The 21,551-nt window shown below is 46.0% G+C and overlaps 1 long non-coding RNA gene across 1 annotated transcript; it reads right to left on the bottom strand.

Moving 5' to 3' along the window:
* Nucleotides 1-1,171: 1,171 nt before the first annotated feature.
* On the bottom strand, nt 1,172-2,822 carry LOC119327344. Its single transcript, XR_005158467.1, has 2 exons — nt 1,854-2,822; nt 1,172-1,708 (listed from the first exon to the last, which is right to left on the bottom strand). It is a non-coding gene; the product is annotated as an uncharacterized LOC119327344 (long non-coding RNA).
* Nucleotides 2,823-21,551: the final 18,729 nt, after the last annotated feature.

Here is a 21,551-nt window from a genome sequence, read left to right as displayed (position 1 = left end):
ACACAAAAAACAACATCTTTTTTATGTATTTTGGACATCTAAATACACGGTGAACCTCTCTCAGAACTTTTCCTCGCCGAGCACTTGAACTTCTAATAACCATTTTTTCACTAAAATAAACTCTTTTTAGGTGTACCATTTGTTTTAATTTGAGAACCTTGGGTTTTATAAATATCGATCCACTTCATTATTTTAGTTTGAACTTCTAGTTTTTCAAAGCAGGGAAATTTCATTTGAACTTTTTTTAGGTGTATCATTTATTTTATTTTGAACTTCTTCTTTTTATTCTTTACTAACAGAAACAATTTGATATCTTTTTTCATTTCATTGGTTGGACGTAAATGACATGGCGTTGGAAAGCTTATGACAAAATTTGATACCCTTTTTCATTTCTACCAGAGGGTCTCTAATTTACTTCAAATGGTAGTATAAATTTTGAACTGCTTTATATTTTTAATTTGGCCTCCTTGGTTTACTCTTTAGTAACGGGGAAAATCCTAATGTAGTAATAAACATCGAACCGCTTCATTATTTAAATGTGAACTTCTAGTTATTATTTAGAAACGAGGAAAATTCATTTTCCAAAAAGGAAAAAAAACCATGGTATACCTTCAGAAACCCGCTGAAAAGATATAACTTTTTTCTTGTTAATCATTTTTCTAAAATTTGACATGGTTTAAAAGATCTTTTTAATACGTTAAAACTTGATTCCAACGATATACACCATACGTTTGAATCTTTTATCCGAAAAGAGCATATGATATACTGTTGAAAAGCTTATGAAAGAATTAACTTTTTTCATGTAGACATTTTGTTAAATCCGTTGTTGTTTATAAGCAGTTATAAAAATGCGACATCTTTTTTGTTTTCTTTTTTGAACACGTAAGTCTTAGGTTTTTACAAATTTTATACTTCATACTTATTTAAATTTGATCTTCTAGGTTTCTTTAGAAATGGAAAAATACGTTTGTATACACTGTTTGAACTTCCCTTTTTGTGTAATATGAGCTTCTTTGTTTTGTAATAAATATTCGAATTTCTCCATTATTTAAATTTGAAACCTCTGTTTTTCTAAAACAAGAAAAATCCATTTTTTTAAACTTTGCTTAAACTACAACCTAGTACAAGCCCCATTGGCGCCACATCACACAACTTCTTCTTCTTCAACTGCTGAGTAAATTTCTTAGCTTTTTTATTTGTATACAGTAACTTGTACACATATTACTGAACGGACAAAATTACTGTAATTAAACCGCCTCACAAGAAACTTAGGTCGGATGCTCAAACATACAGAAACAATTAACAATTTTAGACAGTGACGTAAACCTTTAAACAGAGCAAAAATTTGATTGGTGGACTTGGACAAAGTGATGCTCTTTTTACCCCCGCTGGGTGTTCTCTATATAAAACCAACAGGGATCTTATCCTTTTAAGCAGTGAACTTGCGATCTCCAACTCACCATTTTCTTTTCTGTCTTCTTCCTGGTGTGCCCATATCCCAAGATCTACTAGTGCTAGCAAGCCACACGTCAGTAGTTTGGCCTTCAGAGCAGAATTTTGGCTACAGTGCACTGAAAAAGCTCTCCGCATGTACTAAAAAGTATCTTTGAACCCTCGTTTCCCCATTATCTCTTAACTGCATTCCGCCTAAAATATTTTCTCTGATTTGCTGTCCAAAATAGGATGAGCTGGTTCGTCATGGTGGTGCCTGAAACACAAGGCTCGATAGAAGCACCCAAGAAGAATTAGCACTCCACGGCGTCGATTCATTTTGGAGAAGAAAACTCATGTTTTCCAATATTGAAGGACCAGTGAAAATGAACCAATATATCACAACATCAACTTTTTTGCACCTGCAAGTACGTCTGAACTTCAGACAAGAAAATCACTTAGAAAATGGACCTTGGGAGGCGCTGATGTGCTGGGCAGCCACACGCCATAGCTGCCGGGCGGGGGAGTTGGATCTGTACGCCTCATGCAGCCTGTACACGAGAAAATGGTCAAGGACAGCTTCCTTATCCATTGCTGAACCTGCAAGTCGACGGAGAAGTCCTCCAGGCATCTCACTGATGGATGACCATGAGAGGCGGCTCGAACTTTTTAGTTCATGCATTTGAACGAGCTCGGGCTGCTGAATCGAACTTCCTGCAGCATCACAGAGACGAACAAGGGCTGTGAGACTAGGCACCAGTGGCGCGCCCACATCATGTACTTGCCCGGCTCCGTTGCATCGTCGTCGGCGACATCCTCTGTGCCGCTCTCACTCTCACGACAGGACATAGTCTTGTCCCGCTAGCCGGAGGAGCAGCACGACAACGCGGACGGGCCTCGCGCGTGATCTGGCAGCCGTTGCTACAGGGGCCGAGCAAGTCGGGAGGAGGCAGGGTTCAGCGCGAGCGCGCGCGGCTGCACATGAGAGTAGGCGGGGTGCAGGGTAGGGACCAACCGTGGCGCACGGGCGCAAGTGGGGTTGTGGGTGGGTACGCGCGGCGGCGCATGGGAGGAGCGGGAGGGGTTGAAGTCCAAACCCACCTCGCCCTGAAGGAAGGGGCCAACCTTGCACCGGAAGGAGGCGGGGGCGACGGCGTGCTAGGAGGAGGTGGGGGTGGCGGCCTTGCACTGGAAGAAGGCGACGGCGTGCTAGGAGGAGGTGGGGGCAGCGGCCTTGCACCGGAAGAAGGCGGGGCGGTGGCGCGCCCGGAGGAGGCGGGGCCGCGGCGCGTCGGGAAGTGGCGGGGCCGGCGGTGCGCCCGCGCGCCCGAAAGGAGGAGGGCCCGGGGGCGCGTCGGAGCAGGGTGGGCGGCGGCCGGAGGTGGTTGGCGGGTTGGGGGAGGTCGAGGGGGAGGATGGCGACGGGAGGGACGGAGATAAGGTTTGGGGCGCTTTGCGCTATTTCTGTTCTCGCCCAATCTCAGGAACATGTCGTGACCCTATATAGGGGGCTGTGATCTAAATAACTATTCTAATTCTGAAATTAAAATAATACTGTCATATATATATATAATCATGGTATTAGAATAACTATTCTGATCATAGCAGCCCTCTATAGGCGTCGAGCGGATCCTCCCGAACTCCCAAACCGTAGCGACAACAAAAAAACTGCCCAACCCAGCCCACGATCCCTGCATCCCCAATCTACCGCTGCCCGACCATCCCAGCGTGTCGCTGCCGGTCGGTCAACCCAGCGCGGCGCCGCCGCCCGGCCAACCAGCGCCGCCACCGCCCGACCTACCCAGGACGTCGCGCCCCCCGACCTACTAGCATTGGTTCCCTGTGCGCCACCCGCCTTCTTTGCGTGCCACCGAGATCCTAGAGCCGAACTTCCGCCATGGCTGCGCACGGCTCTGCGCCCTAATTGCCGTCACCAGGGATCACCGAACACCATTCAACTAGCGTGCAGTCCTCGGCCGCCTGCCCACGCAGTCCCCCGCTTGCTGCTGACGCGGATCCCGTCAAGCCCACACCCCTTCCCTCCGGTGAGCCTCCTCCCGCCCTATGCCTTCCTCTTCTCCTGCTCTACCTCTGGCGAGCTCCCCTGTATCCATCGGCTCGTCACCTTCCCTTGCCCCTGGCTCCTCATGTGCTGCTATCGCACGACGTTGCCGAGCTAAGAGAAACCAACGATGAAGTCTCCACACCCCGTGCGTTGCTAGCGCAGTTTCCCATTCGGCGCAAGCAGGACCTCCTCCAGGCGAATCCATCAAGGAGGCTCCCCTGCCACCATGTCGCATATTCCCGGGTGGGATCTGCTGGTACAGTGTCCGTCCGTTCGCTGACGCCACTGCAGGCCGTTTACCTAAGTCTCCACACACCTGTACCCTACAGCTGGTCGCCACACGCCTGGAGCACAACGACACTCGCCATGCACCTCGGCTCTGAATCCCCTGCGCGCTGCCGCCGGCTTACCCGAGCATGCCACTGCTGGCCTTGTGTGTGTTGCGTGCACTGACGCCCAAGAACACAAGAGTTAAACTGACGAACAAAAAACCACACTTGATGGATACTCAGTTAACTGACGGAAAGGAGCGATGCGTGATGCAGATGGAGCCAAATAACTGAACATCTACACTTTGTTGCATGTGCAAAATGTGTGATCACTTGCTTCGTACTTGTGTTATTTTGATTTTTGAAATAACTGATGTTTACTCCTTTGTGTGCGGAAAAAACTTTAGTGCATGGCATCTGTTTGGTGTTTATCCTCTGATGAAAAATGGCCATTGTTGTAGGCCGGCTTCACCTGATCTGTCTGTTCAGCTACAAAAAGAGTTTTCTAGTCCGCTCACTTGTTGAAATGAAAAAAACGACTGGATCTTGCTGCACACAAGGAAGAAGCGTTGAAGAGATAAGAAGGAACACGTGACTGTGAATTAAAGGATAGGCAAAAGAGCTGAGCTAGCGCCCTGGTCACTTGGTTTTGTTTCTTTTCCTGTGTTCGACCCTAGCTACTACATGTACGATGGACTTTTCTATTCTATAAAAGAGAAAGCAAAGCGATCCTAGTGAGAAGAGAGAGAGAATAAAAAATGTGTAATGGGGAATAACTCCATGTATTTTTTATCAGGCCTATTTTGGCCAGTGTATTTTTAAAAGTACTCCTAGATGTTTTTCTTTAAAAAGACTGGAGCAAAATATAAAGATAATTTTAAACTTTGGACATATATGGGTAAATGCTACGTACTTCTCTGTTTTGCAATTAGGTAATTCTAATTTTTTCACGAGTGGCATTTTTTAAACATATATTGTACATAAAGTAGGATGTTTATTAAACAATTTGATTTTATTTGTTTGCAATAATAATTCAAGAAGTTCACATTAAAATAACATAGCAGGTCATGTTTCTAATAAACCAAGCGGTTCAAATTAAAACATCAAAGTTGTTTGATGTTCATAAAGGAAACATATTTTTTGTCGAATTAAAAAACAAAAAAATGGAGCAGTTTGATATTTATTACTCCCTCCGTCCCAAAATAAGTGTCTTGACTTTGTACTAACTCGAGTACAAAGTTGTACTAAGATTGAAACACTTATTTTGGGACGGAGGGAGTACAGAACTTGAATTTTTCCTGTTACTAACGAAGACCTAAGAAGTTCAGTTTCAAATAACAAGACTAGTTTTTTTCTGTTACAAATGAATAAACCAAGAAGTCCAAATTGAAAAATCAAGAAGTCCAAATTGGAAAACCAAGAAGTTCAATTTAGAACAATAGAGTAGTTTAATGTATATGAAGAACTCGGATTTTCCTCGCTACTAAATAATTAACCAAGAAGTTCAATTTCAAAAAACGGAGCAGTTCATTATTTATTAGAAAAACTCAAATTTTCCCTGTTACTAACAAATAAACCAAGAAGTTCAGTTTGAAATAATGAAGAAGTTTCTCATTTATAAAAAAACTCCAATTTTCCCATTTCTAAAAAAACACAAAGTGGTTTAAAAAATTGAAAAAGTGGAGCGGTTTGATGTCTATAAAAAAATTGAGATTTTTGGTTGCTAAAGGGTAGCGTTGTTTTTTTTTTTTTTGCATTTTGAAAAATAAAATTTGGAGCAATTCGATTAAAAAACAAAATCAAATAATTTCAAATTAAAAAATGGAAGTTCAAATTTGAGCAAGAAGTTCAAAAAGAGTAGTTCAAAAATATTTATAATGGATTTTCCCCATTTGTAAAAAAATCAGAGAAGTTCAAATTAAAAAGAGGAGCATTTCAAAAGATTGTATAAAAACTGATTTTCCCCATTCTATAAAAATTAGAAGTCCAAATTAAAATAATGGCGGGATATCATTATTTATATAAAAAAGCATTTCACCGTCATTCACCAATACAACTAAGAAGTTAAAAATTAAAAAATGGTGAAGTTCGATGTCCATAAAAAATTCAGATTTTTCACATTATTAAAAATAAAATCAAGAAGTTCAAAATTTTATAACAAAGAAGTTCAAAAAACTCGATTTTCCTCGTTACGAAAGAATAAAACTAAGAAGTTCAAAGTTTATAAAAACCTCATATTCTTGTTTTAAAGAATAACTAATAAGTTCAAATTAAAATAAGGGAACAACAAAAAAAGTTTTGAAAAGATTTTCCCCGTTTTTTAAAAAATTCAAATTTTCCCCGATACTAAAGATTAAACCAAGAAGTTCAATTTTAAAAAACAAAGTAATTCAATGTACATTAGAAACTCAGTTTTTCTCATTACTAAAGAATAAAACCAAGAAGTTCAATTTAAAAACGTGGAGAACTTTAATATTTAACTAAAAACTCGATTTTTTGGTTACTAAAGAATAAAACCAATAAGTTCAACTCAAAATAACGAAGAAGTTTGATGTTTCTAACAAAAGTACAATTTTCATATTTCTAAAAATACATAAAACAAATTCAAATAAAAAGTTAGAGCGGTTTGATATATGTAAAAAAATTAAGAGTTTTTCATAAGTAAAGCAAAACAGAGAGAAGTTCAAATTGATAACTGCCGGAACTTCTCGTAGTGCATGGTGTGCATCTCGTATGAGAAAAGAAGAATAAAAAGATAATGTCTAAAAAAATAGTTGCTAGAAATTGAAGTGCTATGTCCGGGGAAGTTCAAAAATTCTTGAGAGAGAGGTTCATTGTGTATTCAATAACTTTCCAAAAGGTATATTGTAGATCTATTCCAAAGGGTATATCGTATGCTCTATTCCAAGAAAACGGTTAAATCAAATTGGTGTATCTTTTCGAAACAATAGTTTAAGCATATTAGAAAAAATATGTCTTTTCAACAGATTATAAAAGGTATATCATTTGTGCAACTCTAACGAACGACTGAGCAATTACGAACAAAAAAGACGTGATAGAAGTTCAACATCAAAACAGCGAGCAATTCAACTACTACACGTAATGCGTTTTCAGAAGAGAATAAAAGAAAACAAACTAAAAGCCTAAAAGTGTTATTGCAAGAAGTTCACGTGCTTCTTCCTGTATGGTTCAAAATTTTTAGTGAGAGAAGTCCGTCAATCATTTGCATGTTAAAAAAAAGGCAAAACAACGTTGTTTTTGTCAATTTTAAAACTGCTCGCAAACGGCAACGAAGTTGTGACAACTATCTGCATGAAAAAGTTGCTCCTATTCATAAGCTCTCCAATGATATATTATATGGTTCATTCCGATGAACGGTTTAAAAGTTTCATGTATATCGTTAAAAACTTGTTTTTGTTTATTCAAAAAATATCTTGGACCATCACGAATATGAGAAAATGATCAACACGTGGAAGTTGCACTACTTACAGTTGAAAAACGATTCACACTAGAACTTTATAAATAATTCAAATTTACTTGCTCTAATTTTTTCACTACTTACAGTTCAAAAACAAGAACAGTTAAAGTTCAAAATACGAAAAATTATATGTTAAAATATGATTGTGAGAGAGGTTTGTACAAAAGGAATATCATTTATGTGATATTGACGAATATATGAGGAAATGGCAAACGAAAATACGTCACAGAAGTTCAACGTGAAAACAGTAGGAAGTTCGACTACTACACTGAATGAATTTTAGATGAAAAACTTTTAAAATCGTCACGAGTACAAAAAAAACGATTAACACAGGAAAGTTGCGTGTTTACATCAGCTTTCCACTGGTATATTACTTGCTCAATTCTCGTGAGTGTTCGAGTGAGTGGATGGAGAGCTACGGGCAAAAAAAGCATGTGAAAAACAGAGTGAAGTTCAAGTAGACATGCCGAGAAGTTCAGGTTCTTCACGCGGTGCATTTTCGAAGAATCTGTTTCGCGATAAAGGTAGAACGAATGATCTCACCGTTTTTGAAATTACATGAAAACGGCTTGGAATTAGAGAAAACCATCAACATGAAAAAGTTTCGCATTTCCCTTAGCTTTTCAACAGTATATTATTTGCTCCATTCCGATAAAGTTGTAGAAATTACGGCGAAAATATGTTTTTAGCCATTTTCAAAATTGACTTAAAACCGTAAAAAATTGTGAGAAACAATATATACCAATTATTTTTGCATTTCCACAAGCTTTCCAACACCATATCATTTGCTGCATTCGGACGTACGGTTAAAAAATTAGCTCAGAAATACGAACTCGATGAAACCTGTACTGTTTTCTAAATTAATTTTAAACCGTTCAAAATTATAAAAAAAACTTTCAACATGAAAAAGTAGCGCATTTTTATAAGCTTTCTAACGCCATATCATTTGCCACAATTGGATTAGCCGTTTAGAAATGGCATCGAAAATACAAACTCAGCTGTTCAGTTTGCAAAATTTACGATTTTCCAAATTACTCTTTAACAATAGGGAATTAGAGAAAACTGTCAACATGTAGAAGGAGTAGTTTTGCAGCAGATTTCCAACGCCATATTATTTGCCTCATTCTGATAAGCGGTTTAGAAATGCGGTCGAAAATACAATTCACGTTTTTTGTATGAAGAAAAAACAGTTTTCAAAACTGCTCTTAATCCGCTTACATTTTGTCAAAAATTGAACTTGGGTCATGATACTGGTGTCCATAGCTTTCCAAAGGTATATCACAAGCCTCATTTGGGCAATGTTGGCGGAAGTTCAACCTAGTATTGGGAGAAGTTCAGGTTCAACAACTCAGGCAGTAAAATTGCAAAAAACACAATTTCATCACGACACGAGAGCAAAATCCGCCAACGAGCGAGATTCCTATTTAAATCCAGTATTTAGTTGCTAAAACCATTTCTAGATTACACTAACATCATATAGAACACGACTAATCAGAATAGTTCACGGGGGAAGCCACGGTTGCGAAGATAGCCCAAAGGTCGGGTTCGTACAGAGGGAAGTTCAGGCGTGTTACTCAGGCAGTTCAGGTTGTGATCAGAATATTATTCTGATCCCATGATCAGAATAGTGTTTATGTATATATGAGTACATGATCTACTTGGAGTACAAGATAAGTCAGGGCAAATCCTAGTCTATATTATGTTTCCTAATGAATCAATATACTCAACATCCCCCTGCAGTCATAACGGTAGCGACATAGACGGTGAGACTGGAGAAGAATCCGAAGGCAAGACGACGGACTCCCCCCGCCAGTCGTAACGGATGTTGCATCGCGAAAGTCATGGCTGCAGTGAAAACCGACGAGGTTGCTCAAGCAAGGCGGTAGCCCTTTGTGCCATTTGTCGAGGTAGCCGAGAGCGCAGGTGGTGGAGCCGTGGTCGAGGTAGCCGTGTGAAGAATGCCGTGGTTGATGTCGAGTCGGAGTGGCCGGTGTCGAGGGAAGTCGCTGTGGGGCCACGGGCTCAAGGAGGCACCGAGTCAGTCATGGGCATAGTAGTGTCGGAGTAGTGGTGCGCCAAGACGGTGCTGACGACGCGTCGCGCCGGGTTTGCCAAGCCTGGCGACACATCATGGATGAAGGCACGCATTGGTGTTGCCAGCATCGGGCATGCGTAGACGGGCGAAGACTAAGTTGACGAAGCGCCGCACTAGGCTTGCCAGGCCCGAAGACACGTTGTGGACGAAGGCACTCATCGGTGTTGCCAGCATCGGGCATGCATAGACTAGGACCTAGATGAGCTGTATGCCATGTCGGAGAAGTCGGAGAGGCAAGCAACGAAGGACTCAACGATAGTTGCGGCGCCAATCAGCGCGGGGCCGATATCGCCCACGGTTGTCAGAGTAGACGAAGTGGTCGGGTAGATGACGGCAACGCTAGCGATGGGCTGATGCTCAACAAAGACAAAGGAGGTGGACGGGCGGCTACGAGGTTAGCGGCGGCGGCGGCCAAAGAAGAGAGGCGGCGGCGGCCTGACAGTGACGGCGGCCTAACGGTGACGATGACGACTAGGTTAGGAGCGCGACGGCGATGCTCGAAGTAGGCGAGGAACCCGACAGCGTGACGAAGACCGGCGCGAATGGTGGCTTTCCCGCACTGAGGGAGATGGCGTGGCGCATACCATGAGAGGTCGATGCGTGGTGACGGCGGAGTGGACCGCGACGCTATGGCCCAAAGGGGCGACGCAGCTGCGGTGGGCAGGTCGGCGAGACGGCGAAAGACCTCGGGGCGATGGCGGGGACCACGGGCCGTGGCGCTATAGCCCAAAGGGGCGGCGCAATGGCGGAGTGCGGGTCGGTGCAACCACGGGTACGACCTCAGGGCGACAGCGGGGACCACGTATCGCGGCACTATGACACGAAGGGGCGACGCAACGGCGACACACGAGTCAATGCAGCCCTGAGGAGAACCACGGGGTGATGCAGCAGCAGCCCGATTGTAGGATCGAAAGTAGGTCTAGAGGGGGGTGATTAGATTACTTGATCAAATAAAAATCTAGCCTTTTCCCCATTTTAAGTCTTGGCAGATTTTAGCAACTTAGCACAAGTCAAGCAATCAACCTACACATGCAATTCTAAGAGTGTAGCAGCGGAAAGTAAAACATTGCATATGAAGGTAAAGGGAAGAGTTTGGAGAAGGCAAACACAATGTAGACACGGAGATTTTTGGTGTGGTTTCGATAGGTGGTGCTATCATACGTCCACGTTGATGGAGATTTCAACCCACGAAGGGTAACAGTTGCGCGAGTCCATGGAGGGCTCCACCCACAAAGGGTCCATGAAGAAGCAACCTTGTCTATCCCCCCATGGCTATCGTCCACGAAGGACTTGCCTCACTTGGGTAGATCTTCACGAAGTAGGTGATATCCTTGCCCTTACAAACTCCTTGGTTCAACTCCACAATCTTGACGGAGGCTCCCAAGTAACACCTAACCAATCTAGGAGACACCACTCTCCAAAAAGTAATAGATGGTGTGATGATGATGAACTCCTTGCTCTTGTGCTTCAAATGATAGTCTCCCCAACACTCAACTCTCTCTCACAGATTTGGCTATGGTGGAAAGATGATTTGAGTGGAAAGCAACTTGGGGAAGGCTACAGATCAAGATTCTTATGGTCGGATTGGAATGTCTTGGTCTCAACACATGAGTAGGTGGTTCTCTCTCAAAAAATGAGTAGTGGAAGTGTAGGCATGTTCTGATGGCTCTCTCTTGAATAGAGAAGGGGGTGGAGGGGTATATATAGCCTCCACACAAAATCTAACCGTTACACACATTTGACCCAACTCAGTCAGACCGAATAGGTGAACTCGGTGAGACCGATTCAGTTCAAAATGTGAATGTTAGGATTCTCGGTGGGACCGACATGATCAACTCGGTGGAACCGATGTGCTAGGGTTAGGGAAAAACCTCATCTCGGTGTGACCGATTGCATGAACTTGGTGGGACCGATTTCACAATGAGCAAACCAGAGAGTTGGTCACGCAAACTCGGTGGGACCGGTACGTCATTTCGGCTAGACCGAAACATTACGAAGGGAAATAGAGAGTTTGCATTGCAAACTCGGTGCGACCGATCGCTCATTTCGGTAAGACCAAAACATTACGAAGGCAAAACAGAGAGTTTGCAATTCCATCTCGGTGAGACCGAAATCCCTATTGGTGAGACCGAACTGATTAGGGTTTCTGGCTATGGCTATGTCAAAGAAACTCGGTGGTGCCGGATAGGTCAAATCGATGGGGCCGAGTTTGACTTTAGGTTTAGGACATATTCAGAATTGAGAAAGTGGTTGAGGGATTTGGAGCATATCACTAAGCATTTTGAGCAAGTAGACCATTAAGCAACACCTCATCCCCTTTTAATAGTATTGGCTTTTCCTATGGACTCAATGTGATCTTGGATCACTAAAATAGAAATGAAGAGTCTTGACCTTTTGCCAATATTTGTCCTTAGCATTTTGAGGGGTCCACATCTCTAGTCCATGCCATGCCAATCATTAAACTTTCTGAAATATTCAACTTGAATGGATATTAGTTCAATGAGCTATATGTTGTTATGAATTACCAAAACCACCCGGGGATTAGTTGCACTTTCAATCTCCCCCTTTTTGGTAATTGATGACAACATATATATCAAAGCTTCGACAAATGATAATATGAATGAAATACATCATCGCTTGAGAAGTATGTGATAAGCAAGAGCTCCCCCTAAATTTGTGCATTATTTAAAATTTTCTTTTGAATGCAAATGCACAATTGATTAGGATTATGGGTCACTCTTCCATGTCACATACATCTCGGTGGAGTGCTCAAAATGATAGAGTATAAATAACATGCACTCATCACCAAGGCAAACATAATTGATCATACACAAGTAATGGAGATAGGCATTCAAACACACATTAACGCATAATATGATCAAACACATGATCATAAGAGTATCTCACACACAAGCACAAATATTGTAGCAAGAAAATGGGAAAATATCAAGTAGCAAGAGAGGCAAACAAAAGGCAAAACAGTCTCTCTCTCGACGCCTATTATCTATACACTTTCTCCTGCTTTGGCAGCAAGTTACCAAAAAGCTTGAAAATACATAGTGCTATGCGGCACTCTAAGCATGATCTCCAGGAGCTTCGGTGTGCAAAGATGGCGTGGAGAGGACAACATGTGCAAATGCTTCCGAGGATGTCTAAGGAGCTGGAAGAGTTGCCACTGGAGGAATGACCATGGCAGTTGTAGTAGGTGCTGAAGTGGTAGCTCTCGTATCACTGATAACTGGCATAGTTGCAGACCTCTGTGCCCTTGGCACATGATGGAAAGTGTTGGTTGTTGGCCTGTCACTCCTTTCCTCGATGTCTTCTTCCATCTTCTCAACTTTGGTCTGAATCTCAGTGACCTTGCCATCTATATCATGAAGCTTTGTCTCAAAGATCATCTTAAGGCTCTCTTGATTTCGAGTCAGGGTGGCTAGCCCTATCTCTATTTTCACTGTTGCCTCAAGCAAATGGCTGAGCTGATCCTGCTTGGTCTTGAGGTTGACAACTGAGGCATTTGGCATCTTGGAAGTCTTTGCTTCCTTTGCTTTCTCTCGCTTCTCCTGAGCCTCTACAGATGTAGGATGTGATGCATCCATGACAACAACATTGTCCTTGAAGTCTGTCCTCAGGCGAAGGTGCTCTTTTCTAGCAGATATGTCCAGGTTCCCATCTTGGAGTTGATGAGCATCTGAATGTGGGGGGGGGGGGCATATGCACATGATCTCTTCTGATATGCAGCAGTCCTCTTGATAGTCTCAATAATCAAGGTCATCACCTTGAACTTCTCTGGCACATCAGAGATATGCAACAGGTTGATTGAATGACCATGGATCATCCTATGATCTCCAGACTTGGGAAGCTTAGTGTACCTAAGTATAGTGTTGATAGTGGTCAATCCTGACAGCGGATAGTAGATGGAGCCAAACTTGTGAGTCTCCAAGGCATCATCAGGGACTTGCTTGTACATATGTGCCATGGAGTTATGACCTTTCCTGGGCTTGGCACAGACATCTGTGTCATCTTCACCTTCTACAGGAGCATTGATCGACTTGGCCCACTCAACAATGTGTGATTGGTGCCTTGTGCCTTTAGTCGTCCAGACTATCTTGCCATCTGGATAGAAGTGTGCAGTTGAATAAAATTGCATTACCATCTCATCATTCCATTTAGTCAGCTTCTGACCAACAAAAGTGTCAACTCCATTCATTCTTAAGCTCTCATGAACTCCAGGAAAGTAGTCTTCATTCTCATCAATAAATTTCCAATCAACCCAAATCATGTCACTCACTATGGGCTTCTTGGCCAAAAGAACCGTCTCATAAAAATGTTGTTGTTCCTTGGTGTGAATCTGTAGTCCACAACAGTCCTTCTCCTCACAGCATATGGATCTGCTTGTCTCCACAATCTGAGACCTGCATCCTTTCTCTCTTTCATATTCTCAGCACTAGATGATTATCATCATGGTCTGGAATATTTGGCTTGAGCTTCCTGAGCACTTGGTGTCGTGGTTCTAAGTCTGATAGTAATGTAGGGGGTAAGTATGGAGAGGCGAGGTCCTAGCTATGGAGAAGTTGTAAGGACGCAAGGTTTACGAGTTCAGGCCCTTCTCGAAGGAAGTAAAAGCCCTACGTCTCGGAGCCCGGAGGCGGTCGACTGGATTATGTGAGTATGAGTTACAGAGGTGCAAACCCTTGTCTCGGAGGAGGGGGGGGTGGCTTATATAGAGTGCGCTAGGACCCCGGCCAGCCCACGTTACGAAGTGTTCAATGTACATTAAGGCAGGGCGTTACTGGTAACGCTAGTAATAAAGTGCTGTGATGACCATAAAAGCTACTTAATGACCGACCGTTAGAGTGCGGAGTGACTTTAGGCCTCCTGGTCGTCGAGTGATTGCTTCTTGGTCGAGTGAATGCTTCTTGGTCGGGTGTCTTCGAGTCTGTCGAGTGGAACGCCTCCAAGTCGATTGAAAGGTGATTTCTTCTAGAGATGTCCCTGGGTAGGGCAGTTAGGACAGGTCCATGACCCTACCCTAGGTACATAGCTTCATCATTAGCCCCCGAATTGATCGAGGTTTGAGTGGGGAAGGAGTTGAGAACTTCTCCGACTCGTTTTTCATGCCGTGAGCATATCTTGTTTCGGATCAACGGACCTGAGTGATGACAGCAACCTCCTTTTCAGTCGCCTTGATCCATTCTTAATTCTTCTTCGAGTGAGTTTCTTTACTTGTAAGGCTCTGAGTGATGGTGCGGAGGAGATCTTTGGTCTGACAAGTTGTTTGCTGCCCGCGGATTTCATGGGATCCGAATTTTGGGAAGCGCGCGGGACGGGGGAGGTCGCAGTAATCGGATGGGATAGAGCGGAGCCGCCTCGATCCGCACGCCACCTTTTTCGCCACGTATCGCTCACGCGGTCGTTACGGGATTTGACAGAGCCATCTGGGCCTACATGTCAGCCACTCGGAATCGGCCTCATATAAGGCGTTGGACCAGAGTCTCCCGAACAGTGCGCCCCATTACCTCTTCTCCTCCTCACGCCTCTCCGCTGCGCTCGCTCTCGCCCCAGCGCCACCGCACCACACGCGTCTCGCCGGCGAAAATGGTGAAGGAGAAGACAGCGGCTCTGGAGCGGGCAAAGAAGGCGACGGCGAGGTCGAAGGGGAAGGCGACGAGCCGGGGCGGATCTTCCTCGCGGACTGGCCTGCCGAAGGGTTGGATTCAGGGCGACTGGATCCACTCGAGGATCTCCCAAGAAGACCTCGACGACCTGGCTGAGGGAGGGCTGATCCCCTACGACTCGGCATGGCTTCCGGGGAAGGAATCCGAGCCGCAACCCCGGGAGGGTGAGCGCGTTCTTCTTGCCACCCACGTTGACCGTGGGTTTTCCTTGCCTCCTCATCCTTTCTTCCGAGGGTTTCTAAACTTCTTTGGGGCTTAACTCCACCATTTTAGCCCCAACTCAATTGTTTATCTTGCCGCATTCATTTCCTTGTGTGAGAACTTCTTGGGTTGTCGACCTCACTGGGGTCTTTTCAAGCATATTTTCACTTGTCGCTCCCAGACAGTGAAAAAGGCTAACCCGAGTGACGAGAGGACCCAAGTGATCCGGATGTGTGGGGGTCTTGGCATCCAGACGAGGGGAAAAAGCTCCTTTCCGGCCATGATTCTTCCCGGCTCAGTTCGTGGATGGCAGTCGACTTGGTTCTACTGTAAAGACCAGTCGGTGCCAGGGCAATCGACTGGCCTCCCTCCTTTTACCATGGACCGAGTGGAAAAAACCTCCCCTTTGAAGGTGCTCCCGGAGGAGAAGGCGCAAGTGAAGGTGTTGGTCGACCGAGTGGTCCAGCTCATTTGTGACGGGGTCACTGGTATGGATCTCTTGGAGGTCTTCCTTCAGCGGTGCATCCAGCCTCTCCAAGCCCGAGACCATCCGATGTGGATGTACTCGGGTCTAGAAGACTCCACTCGGATCCACCCGGAGGAGGTCGACGACGACACACTGGAGAAGTGGCTGTCGAGTATTACCGGGAACAAGGACAATCCCAGAGGAGCCAGGAGAGTTCCCCCATTCGACCAGTCACGTGCGCCAGAGCAGGTCTGATTCTGAGTTTTTGCTTGTAATCTGAATTCACTCGCGCAGCTGTCTGTATTGCGTCGACTGACTTTGTCCTCCCTGCTTTCTTTCAGGCCATTATTGAAATGTATTCGATGCCCAACGGGGAGCAAGAGCAAGCTCTGGAAGGTGAGGCAAGCGGTGGCGAAAGCAGCGAGTGGACTTTCGATGGTGAAGGGGATGGAGGAAGCGACGACTCAAGTGATGGGGAAGAAGTCGAGTCGCCTCCTCGCATAGAGAGACGATCCAAGCTTGACCAGGATCGACCGAGTGCCCGCGACAAGGCGACTGCTCAGGCTGGTCAGTCTTTGAAGCGTCCTCGGATCTCTTCACCAACCACGACTGAGAAGGCGCCAAAGCACCCCAAAGTTGCAGAACTGAAGGCTCGGAAAGCGCTGCCGAAGATCAAGATCGATATCCCTGTCGCCTCCGCGTGAGTGTCTCTCCTTGTATTCACTCGACGCTCTGTGCTGTTTGTTTTTCTTATTTTAACTAGACGAACTTTGGAATTGTCAGTGCTGCCACTTCCGGGATCTCAGCTTACAGGGATGATGATGAGGTGATGGAGGATGCGGTCACTTCTAATCCGGGTATGACTTCTGCCATACTGTCTTTGTTCAGTCGATTCAACTGCAATGTGCACCACTGGGTGACGTGATTTTGGCAATTGAACTTCGCACAGCTCCCAACTTTATTGACCTCCCTGATGATGATGAAGAGCCCGAGAGGCCTTTGACGAGGAAGAATAGGCGAGCTCCTGCAAGCGAGGCGCCACAGTCGACGCCGAGGGCGGCACCAGTCGTTCAGGACACTGGTGACGTCAATCGGGGTTCTGTTACCTTTGCCGAGCCCCTGTCGAGTGCCTTGCCTTCTTCGTCGGCTGCTCAGGCTCCTGTCGACCCGCCTTCAGTTTTCGCGACCCATCATGTCCCCGAGGACGAGGTGAATGCTGCTAGGGAAGCCATACGCCAGGCGGGCATTATGATGGAGAAGATGAAGACGGTGCGGGACGCCAGCCAAGCCGCCTATGATGCCAGCTCGGCTCTCCAGAGCAATGTTCAGGTTAGTCGGCTATCTGAAGATTCTTTTCAAAAGTCTTTGTATCTGTACACCCACTGGGTGCATCGATTGAAATTTTGGACTGGTGGGGGCACGCTGAGTGCACCCACTGGATGTAGTCCCCGAGGCTATGGTGGACTGCTGGCAGTCGACTGTAGTCTTTGTATTTTGTCGAGTAAAAACCAAACTGGTAGTTTGTTTCTTCCGCTCGATCCGGTCGAGTGGAATCAGAACCGGTGGGGGCACGCAAAGTGCACCCACTGGGTGTAGTCCCCGAGACCGCGGTCGACTGCTGGCAGTCGACTGTGGTCTGAGTTCTACTTTGTCTCGCTTCTTTTTTTTGAACTTGACTCCGGCGGATCGGCCGAGTGGAATCAGAACCGGTGGGGGCACGCAAAGTGCACCCACTGGGTGTAGTCCCCGAGACTATGGTGGACTGCGGGCAGTCGACCGTAGTCTTAGCACTTAATGTCTTTGAAGTTTTTTGCTGTGGAATAATTTCTCCCCTTTGATTTCAGAAATCTTGTGATCTTGGAGCTTGCTTCACTGATTTGGAGAGGCAGCAGATTCAACTGAAACTCGACTTGGAGCTGGCCAGGACAGAACTGCAGACGGTCAGAGACGGCGCCGCTGGTAAGACAAGCTTGTCGACTGGTCAGTTTTCGGCTCGAGCATCCTTCTGCTATTTCTGAATCAATCATCACTTCTTTGCAGAAAAACTAAGGGAAGCTTTGGCGAAAAAGGATCAGGATTTGGCTGCTGCCCAGAAGGAGACTGACGACAGGACCGCTCTGGCCGAACAGAAGCTGGCTTCTGTCGGCCAGTTGGAAGAAGAGAATACCAGTCTGAAGACTGCTCTGAATGACTCCAACAAGGAGTGCTCACGCTGGAAGAAGGCGAATCTCGTTCAAGGCGAGAAAATGGAAGGCATTGCTCGCAGGAGGGATGACCTGGAGAGCTATCTGAGGAGTCTTGCCAAGAAGTTGTACATCAAGCTTGAAGGTGCACATTCTGTTCCGACTGATTTTTTTTTGTGTCGACTCAGTGTATGAAAATTGACTTATCCTTGGATCGTGAATGCAGAGTTTTGCCAGAACTTTGAAGAGGAGACTGGGCGGATCGAACCAGGTTTGGATCCAATCAACTCTCCTGTGAAAGATGAAACTGCCATGAATCTGCTCCGACTGAAATCTTGCATCGACGGTGCCGTGGATTACCTGGCTCGTCTGAAGGTCGCCATGTCACGGATCGACCCAGCGCTTTGGCCAGAGGCTACGCTCCAAACCGATCTTGAGTCTCTGATGACTCGACTTAACGAAATCCTTGACCGAGTGCAGGAGTGGAAGAAGTCTTCTGCTCGGTGTGCCGCTGATGTGGCTCTGTCCTTGGTTCGCATCCACTGCAAGGAGGTGCGACAAGACAAGCTGGCCACAATCAAGGTCGCCAACACCCAGAAGCACGACTTTCAAACTTTCATGGAGACTTTCATAGCTGCCGCCACTCGGATTGCCGATGGCGTCGACCTGGATGAGTTCGTCGAGCCTGCCAGCCCTCCTCTCGTGGAGTGAACAAACTCTTATGTCCCACCTTAAATTTGCCTCGGAATGCCGAGTGGTTTTTGTAACCGTTAAACTTTTTCGGGCTGCATGCCCGAGTACTTTGACCTGTGATCCAGAACCTTTAGGATTTATTTGAACTTGGTTTACCGTTGAATATCTTTATGAATCTTCTGCCGAGTGGACCCATTCTTCATTCGAGACAACTTTCTATAATCACAGCGCAGCCCCGAAGGAGAGGGAGCAGTCAACCCATGTCTTGTGTTCGTGGTGAAGCTCCCCAGGGGAAGGCGGCGGTCGACCCACACCCTGTTACTGCAGAGTGGGACGGAGCGCACATTGTATTTGTGGCGAAGCTCTCCAGGAGAAGGTGACAGTCGACCTACCCCTCGTCGTCCTTGAGGATTTGAGATGTGTTTCATACTTAGGCGAGTATTGGACTGCAACTAAGCCCTTGGGTGGAAGGATTGCTCTCCACTCGGTAGGATTTTTTCAAACTTAGGTGAGTGCCGGACTGCGGCTAAGTCTTCTAGAGAGAGAACTTAGGCGAGTATTGGACTGCAGCTAAGCCCCCGAGTGGGAGGATTGCTCTCCACTCGGTAGGATTTGTCAAACTTAGGCGAGTGCCTGACTGCAGCTAAGTCTCTAAGTGGGAGAACTTAGGCGAGTACTGGACTGCAGCTAAGCCCCCGAGTGGGAGGATTGCTCTCCACTCGGCAGGATTTGTCAAACTTAGGTGAGTGCCTGACTGCAGCTAAGTCTCTAAGTGGGAGAACTTAGGCGAGTACTGGACTGCAGCTAAGCCCCCGAGTGGGAGGATTGCTCTCCACTTGGTAGGATTTTTCGAACTTAGGCGAGTGCCTGACTGCAGCTAAGTCTCTAAGTGGGAGAACTTAGGCGAGTACTGGACTGCAGCTAAGCCCCCGAGTGGGAGGATTGCTCTCCACTTGGTAGGATTTTTCGAACTTAGGCGAAACGGATTCGCAGCTAAGCCCCCGAGTGGGAGGCTGGCTCGCCACTCGGTAGGAAACTATTTTTACAAACTTAGGCGAAGTGGATTTGCAGCTAAGCCACCCACTGGGGGATTTCTTACGCAAACAAAAACAATAATAATCACTGGGAAAATTATAACGCTCTTGTCTTTGATAAATAAACTACAGGAGTTTTTCTTATTACATCTCATCCGACTGAGAATTCAAGTATATAAGGGGTGGAGTAGCTCCGCATTCCAGGCTCGTGGCTCATCAATCTGGCGATCGACATTGTAGAGGTGGTATGCTCCATTGTGGAGGACTCTGGTGACTATGAAGGGGCCTTCCCAAGTAGGAGCAAGCTTGTGTGGTTTCTGCTGATCCACTCGAAGGACTAAGTCTCCTTCTTGGAAGGCTCGGCTCTTCACATTTCTGGCATGGAATCGACGCAAGTCTTGCTGATAGATGGTCGATCGGATCAGGGCCATTTCTCTTTCTTCTTCTAGGAGGTCGAGTGCGTCCTGCCGGGCTTGTTCTGCTTCATCTTCTGAGTAGAGCTCGACTCTGGGAGCGTTGTGAAGCAGGTCACTCGGTAAGACTGCCTTGGCTCCGTAGACCAGAAAGAATGGGGTTCTTCTGGTCGATCGATTCAGGGTTGTCCTCAATCCCCAAAGGACTGATAGGAGCTCGTCGACCCATGCACTTGCTGCGTGCTTGAGATCGCGCATCGATCGGGGTTTTAGTGCTTTAAGAATTAGGCCGTTTGCCCTTTCTGCTTGACCATTCGACTAGGGGTGAGCGACCGAAGCATAGTCGACCCGAGTGCCCTGAGAGGCGGAAAAGGCCCTGAACTTGTCGGAATCAAAGTTTGACCCGTTGTCCGTGATGATATTGTGCGGAACTCCATATCTGAATATCAACTCTCTGATGAAGCTGATAGCGGTGCAAGCATCGAGATTCTTGATAGGCTTGGCTTCAATCCATTTAGTGAACTTGTCGACTGCTACCAGCACATGAGTGAAGCCGCTCCTGCCCGTTCTCAGTGGTCCAACCATGTCCAGCCCCCAAACGGCGAAGGGCCAGACGAGTGGAATGGTTTTCAGGGCTGACGCGGGCTTGTGCGGCATATTGGCGTAATACTGACATCCTTCACATTTGTCGACTATCTCTTTTGCCATCTCATTGGCCCTTGGCCAGTAAAACCCCGCTCGGTATGCTTTAGCCACAATGGTCCGAGAGGACACATGATGACCACAGGTCCCCGAGTGGATATCGTTAAGGATCATCTGACCTTCTTCTGGTGTGATAAACTTCTGGCCGACCCCGGTCGCGCTTTCTCTATATAACTGTCCCTTTATGACTGTAAAGGCCTTGGATCGACGGACGATCTATCGAGCCTATTCTTCGTCTTCTGGGAGTTCTTTCCTTAGGATGTACGCGATATATGGTTCTGTCCAGGCGGGCGTGATAACCAACACTTCCATGATCAGATCGACCACAGCTGGAATTTCAACTTCAGTCGGATCTGTGGCACTCTTTGGCTGCGGGGCCTCTTCAGTGAAGGGATCCTCCTGGACTGATGGTGTGTGGATGTGTTCCAAAAACACATTGCTGGGAATGGCTTCTCTTTTGGAACCTATCTTTGCCAAATCATCAGCTGCTTGATTTTTCAGTCGGGGTATGTGATGAAGCTCTAACCCCTCGAATTTCTTCTCTAGCTTCCTCACTGCATTGCAATAACCAGTCATGGCTGGACTTCTGACATCCCATTCCTTCATCACCTGATTAACCACCAAATCTGAGTCGCCATAGACCACGAGGCGACGGACGCCGAGTGAGATGGCCATGCGCAACCCATATAAAAGTGCTTCATATTCTGCCTCGTTATTGGAGGAATCAAAGTGGATTTGAAGAACATATCTGAGTTTATCTCCTCTGGGGGAGACCAACACCACTCCGGCACCGGAACCACTCAGCATCTTGGAGCCGTCGAAAAACATAGTCCAATGCTCCGAGTG

This window comes from Triticum dicoccoides, chromosome 7A (assembly GCF_002162155.2).
Source record: "Triticum dicoccoides isolate Atlit2015 ecotype Zavitan chromosome 7A, WEW_v2.0, whole genome shotgun sequence".
Taxonomy (NCBI): domain Eukaryota; kingdom Viridiplantae; phylum Streptophyta; class Magnoliopsida; order Poales; family Poaceae; genus Triticum; species Triticum dicoccoides.
The sequence above is the reverse complement of the archived record's forward strand: the minus strand, read 5'-3'. Positions and strand labels throughout refer to the sequence as shown.